Source organism: Pteropus medius, unplaced genomic scaffold (genome assembly GCF_902729225.1).
Source record: "Pteropus medius unplaced genomic scaffold, Ma_sr-lr_union100, whole genome shotgun sequence".
Lineage (NCBI taxonomy): Eukaryota > Metazoa > Chordata > Mammalia > Chiroptera > Pteropodidae > Pteropus > Pteropus medius.
Genome location: NW_024342474.1, coordinates 9129941 through 9136495, shown reverse-complemented (window position 1 = coordinate 9136495; position 6555 = coordinate 9129941). Strand labels below are relative to the sequence as shown.

Genomic DNA, 6555 nt, shown 5'->3' with positions numbered 1-6555 from the left:
CTGATCGCACTCTCTGTGCAGGAATTAATGTCTGTTCACTATGACCTACCGTGAGTATCTATTTCCTTAAGGAAAAACCCTACTCCTACTTGTCAGGGTATAGGTTTAGCCTCCTGCTTCTGCAAATCAGCAGAACACTTAAATCAGACATCACTGCTTCCCAGCCTCTGAGCTCTTTTTAAGTAAAGTTTTCAGTGGGACTATGCATTCTAGCCTGGGTCATATGGCCCCAAAACCCATCAGTGTCCTTTTCATGGCCTTTGCTTCAGTACGATAACACGAAGGGAGGTTCAAGCCTGCACTTCCTCTTGTAGGTCTCTTCTTCCTATAGCATCCCAGCTCCTACAAAGAACTCAAACATCAACACACTCGACTTCGTAAATAGGACATAGGTTAAAAAGAGAAGACAAAATGCTCATTGGAAGGAAAAATTTCTCTCTCTGAAATGTAATTCATGGGAATAAAGATTAATCAAAAGACACTCCAAGTAAACATTATCATATGGTACACAGTGTCTCATTCTGAATAGTGACAAACACATAGAGGTACTCAGTAAATATGGGTAGCATTAACGTTAGGGTTGTTTCATTGCACTCTGGTTTTCTTCAAGAAAGATAGGTAGGTGCTCACTATTTGCACGACAGAACCCCTCTCAAGTATTTTTTTTTTCCTTTTCCCAGAGCAAAGGGACTATCTGCCACAAAGATAAATTTAAATCTACTAATCTACTACTAAATTTAAGTCTAATAATATTTTTATTATTTTAATACTGTTGAAGTGGAAAGAACACTGGATGTGGAATTGTGAGACCTGAGTTTGAATCCTGGTTCCATGCTTTATTGACTTTGTGGTGCGGGACAAGGTATAATCTCCTTGAGGTTCAGCATCTTCATCTTAAGATGGAAACAGTTATATCAGGAAAATCAAATGATAATAAATATACGATAGTATTTGGGAAGAAGGTGCAAATTAGAGTTTTGAATTATTATTATTGTTGTTGTTATTATTATTACTCAAGCTTTTACTCATTTCAGGACTTCTAATATTATCATATTTTGAGTCAAACAGGACGAATGTAATGAAATACTAGCAATTTCTATTTCCTCTTCCTAGCCTCCCTGCCTTGTGTACTCTTCATCCCAAAGACATTAGCAAAGGCAAGTGTTATTCCTTTTCCTCAGTTGGCATATCTTAATTGAGCAACAATTTATTGAACAGGTACCATAGACTAGATACTAATCTAGGTGTTGGGGAAAATGCGAAGATGATAGAAACTGCTTCTGACCTTGTGGGCTTATAATCTAGCTGAGAAGACAGACTTAAACCATATAATTACATAATTAACTAAGTACAATTGAGACAATTGCTCTGGAAAAAAAAAAAAAAAAAAGAGCTGAGACCAGTGTTCTCAGGTAGCTCGCTTGACCAGGCACAGCTACTGCCATCTCCCCCATTTCTGGGCCTTGCCAGTGCCTTCTGCAGCAGTTGTGCTCAAAAGGCGCCCTCGGTCTTTTTTTGTCACATATGCTCTTACCATCAGCTCCTTTGACAGAGGCTCTCAGGAACTTCTGCCAGTGCCAGCCAGCCCACATAGAGTCTCCGGTGTCTCTTCATTTAAAATGGCTTTTGGATCCTTTGGGACTTAGACAACTATATGTTTCTTGTGCTGCTAAAGTGAACTTGTTTCTGGACCTTCAGGAGGCAGCAGCGATGAGTCTGCAAATGGTTTTAATGAACTTGCTCAAAACTCTCTAGTGTGGCATAGTGTCTTGGAATAGGGATCAGGGTCTTGACCTCTTAGCTTAGGGAGAGCTGTCAGACTCTCAGAGGTCAGAAGTGTAGAGCCAAAGGCTCTTCCCTCAATCTCTAATATGGCCCAAGGTTATGACATGGCTTTATTTTTAGGCTTTAACATTGGTATGTTTCTTTTCACTATTCTGCTTTCTACTTTTTCAAATCACGGTGGGGATTATGAAGGCCAATCGTAAATAAAATTTCACAACTCATTATAAATTATCAGTGAAGAAAAAGTTGGTCCTTCGATCTCCTGCCTTCTTTTCTCTTTCTTTGGCCTAGTGAGTTTCATCTTAGCAAAGGAGAAACAGGAAGAGAGGAGATGTTGACTGATAAAACTTTTGGAGTTCTAGGGAGTGATGAAAAGACGTTGCATCCAATTGCACGGGCTTCTCAAATTAGAGCAGAGGTAAAATTATGTGCTTTGAGTTTGTCCTTATATAAAGAAAGAGTTTCCTAGTTTACATTGAATGTTTATTGAGAAGGTAGTTAAAATAATTAATATATGCTATCGATTTTTGCCAATGGATGGTTAGGTTTTTCAGAAATACATAAATGCCAGTTATATTCAATATATTGTTTTCTCTACTTACCTTTCCCATACTCTGCTATATTTTCTTTAGTTATTGAATTTGACTTTATATATATATTTCTTTTTCTTTTCAAACTCTTGATTTGTGCTGTAAATACCAACCTCATATGAACAAAGGAAACTTCTCAGTTTTATTTTGTGATTTTTATAGCCTAGATTTTCAGTTTATCCGGGAAGAAAATGAGAACTTTAAGATCTTCTTTCAGATAAGAGTTAATTTTTGGATATGTAAGTTAGTTAAACGGCTAATGGTAGAAGCCAGCCTGTTTCAGATAATCACAGATTCCTAAGTTACACTTGATATTTTTATACATATAGCTGTTTTCTCCCCAAGAATTGAATATCAAACATTAAACTGCCAGCATAATTCTAATCTCATATGGGGTGATCAGGTACAGAGAAATAACTGTTTCGAGATTTACTTTCTGAGTCAGGCAATCAAATAACAGAAAACCTTTCCCCATTCCAATTCATCACAGTTCTTGCCACTGTGTTATAACAAAGCCACACCATTCACACCTTTTTTATATTTTCGTGTACATACAAATGTAAAGGTATAGATATGGGGACAGTTTTCAGTGTGGAAATATCTCAATCCCTTTTCCTTTTGGGAGCTCTGGACAGATCAGCCCATTTATAATATAATATCAGTGATATTTAACAAAGGAAATATTCTCTCGCTTTCATTATGAGACTTTTATAAATGTTTCTTCCTCATATTAACATTTAACTTCTTTATTACCATCTATAATTCTTTCTCTCTCTCTTTATTTTATCCTTTTGTATTTATTTTCTAAAGTTTCCTTTGATTACTGTCTTTGCATGACATATCTCATCAAGTACATGAGTATCGAGCTGATTTACCAGCATGAAGAGGAGGCATTTCATTCAGAGCCATGTTTGTCAAAGGGAAGAGCAACTTAGAACTTTGACTTTCTGGCTGACATGTAGCTGCTGGAAGGATTTCAAAATTCTTATAATTAATTCTAACATTTTTTTCTTTCATCTGAGTCAGTTAACTTTTCTCCTCTTCTATTCTCCACCTTCTTTGTCATAAACCTTTTCCTTTAGTTGTCTCTTTGCGTCAGAAGCAATCTATCACTTAAGAAATGCCTACCCCATTCCCTGAGTCAGGACCCTAAGTGAAGGTTGAATCAGCTTCTTAAAACAGCTGAAATCTACTTGTGCTTGTTTTGGTCTGAGCAGGAACTTTAGACTCTCATTGGAGCTGAGATTCAGTCATTCAGTAAATATTTATATGCCAGGTATATAAGAAATACTATATACCAGGTACTGTGCCAGGTATGTGGTGGGAATCAAGCAGACAAATTCTTGTATCCTCGTAGGTCCTTGTTTTGGTGAGGAAACAGATAATAAACCACTGTAACTGTGTACTATGAGGAGAGCTAGGAAGAACAATAAGTAGGATCAGCTGTCAGAGAGGAGGCAAAGTCTATCTGAGAAGATAACCTTTGAGCAGAGGCTAAATGAACAGGGAGGTAGTCATTCAAATATCTTGGAGAAGAGTGTTCCAAATGAGAACAACAAATTTAAAGTGTCTTGGTGGAGGCAAGCCAATAGTGTTTGAGAACCAGCTAAGAGGCCAGTGTGTCTATATGGCAGTGAGGAGGAATGTGGACAGAAAGCAGGTTCTAGAAGTAGCTCTGAATCAGACCTACCCTTGAAGAACACCATATTTGAGAAAACAAGCAGACTTAGAAAAATAAAAACAAGACACATTATGTAATGCAGCACAATCTATCATCCAGGACAAAATAAATTGTCATAAACAAGAATGCTATTAGATATTCAAAGAAGGGAAGTCTCGCTATAGTCTGGGTGTAAGTGAGGAAGGCTCCCTGGGAGAGGTTGGCCTTGAGCTGTTCTCATTCATTTATTTATTCAGTGTGTATTTATTGAGTGCCAAGTAGGTGCCAAGCTATGTGGTAGATGGTAGAGATATAGTGATGAGGAAAATAAACTAAATCCTGGATCCATGAACTTACTACCCAGTTAAGGAGAGAGAGATAAAGCAAGGAATTACACAAGGAAGAAAGAAATCCAAACTCCTACCCAGTAATCTTTCCTGTTGCTCTGGCTCGGCAGAGAAAGAGGAAGTGACAAACACTTCTTTCTTAATTATATTTCTCATTAAGGATACATGCTTCTTTGGCCTAAGTATTTAGATTCATCAAAAACATTGATTAGCATTATTGTATTGGGGAGCTAGTACTGTTTCAAATAAAGCCTGGCTAAATGAGGAATAAAAAATTGTTCCAAAACAAACAAACAAAAGAATTACACAAGTAAGTATATAATGACAAACTGTGAGGAATATCCTACCCTTACAGTTTAGCACATAGTGCTGCAAACATCTAAGATCTAATGTAGCCTGGAGGAGGGGCGGGTCATGAGGGAAGGCGATGCTCAGGAAGTGACTAGATGACTGGGAGTTGGCCAGGCATGAGTGTGCATGAGACATGTGGGTAGAGGCAACAGCCTGTGGAGAGGGCCCAGGTGGAATGCACCAGGCCTGTTCCATGAGCCAAAACGCAGCCGGTGTGGCTGAGCACAGTGAGGCTAGATCAGGAAGACTGAGTGGGACTTCCTATTCCAGATCATGTGGAGCTTCGGATTTTAAATTTTATCTAAAAACACAGGGAAGCAATGAAAGGTTTTAAGTAAGAGAGTGTCACGATCAGATTGATGGTTTAAGATGCTCATGTTCCAAGCTGTATAGGAAGATATTGGGGCAGGACAAATGAGGAAGCAGGAGAGAGGCCATTGCAGGAATCCAGGTAGGAATGATGCTGGCTTAGACTAGAGTGGTGATAATCACAGGTGAGAATAAGAGGAAGGGTAGGTATGTTTTTGAAGGGCAGGTAGCTCTCAGGTGACATGCTTAATTTTCATTTATCTATGTTGTGAAAATATTAAAAATACAAAGCAAACAAAAGCCGCATTCTAAAATTCTAACAATGAAATGTACTTTAGCCAGAAAACCAGGCAATCTCACTGAACATCTTGCATGCCAGCAATAATTGTCTTTTATTCCTGAAAAGTCTTTGGAAGTCTGATTTGCTGCTTTCCTGCAAATTGCAAAATAACAATGTACCTATTTGTACAACAAATGGAACACCTACTATGTACTAGGAACAGTTAAGGGGGCTGGGGACATAGCAAGGAGTAAACAGGTTTTCTCAAAGAGCTGGTATTCTGGTAAAATTTACATTCCTGTATATTCTTTTAAGTAATATATACTTTTGACTAAAATAAAACAAATGAATGATATGTTTCTTAAATATCTCAGTTTGATATAGGAATTTTTATGAGAACTTCAAAGTTCTGTTATGAAATATTTTATTTTATTTTTTATTTTTTTTATTTTTATTTTTTTTTAAGGCGAGGCAACCCTCGATTGACCTCACAGATTGCAAGGAACTTGTCGGCTTACAATCTCTTATTTTTTATTTTTTATGCCTACAGCACCTGGTCTTCCTAGGTGGTCTCCCATCCAAGTACTAACCAGGCCCGACCCTGCTTAGCTTCCGAGATCAGACGGGATCGGGTGTGTTCGGGGTGGCATGGCCGTAGACTGGCATGGCTATAGACAAAATATTTTAAAAGTAAATAAATTAATAGGCAGTAACTTACTAAGAAAGCATTTACCATTTGACTAAAGCATAATATCATTGCTATATAAAGATCTTGCGTAAATCATTAAATAAAGCAGAATCTCCTAACAGAATACAGGTTTTAAAGACATAAGAAATATTGTTAAAATAAATAATACAAATGGCTTCCAAAAAATTGACTTCAGTAGTAAAAGAAGTGCAATTTAAATCAACTATGTGTGATGGCTCCTCCAACATTAACAAAGATTTTCCCTTTTAAAATCATGATACTCAGTGATGGGTGGATTTGACAGAACCAATGTGAATTGGCAAAACTTCTGGAAAACAGTTTGGCGATATACATGATGAGGCTTAAACGTTAAATACTTTTACTTCTGTTTCTAGGGAAAGGACCTAAAATAGTTACATCAACTAATAAAAATTTCTTTATATACAAGAATCTACTTAATCTAAAGGGTTCAATAGAGCAGATATTGAATTTAAGAGGTTGGAATATTGACTTTGTGACCTGAATTGTAATTAGGTTCTGGAGAT

At 37.2% G+C, this 6555-nt stretch overlaps 1 non-coding gene across 1 annotated transcript; it reads right to left on the bottom strand.

Moving 5' to 3' along the window:
- Positions 1–5863: 5863 nt before the first annotated feature.
- On the bottom strand, positions 5864–5982 carry LOC120605084 (5S ribosomal RNA). The gene has a single exon (XR_005653521.1). It is a non-coding gene; the product is annotated as a 5S ribosomal RNA (ribosomal RNA).
- Positions 5983–6555: the final 573 nt, after the last annotated feature.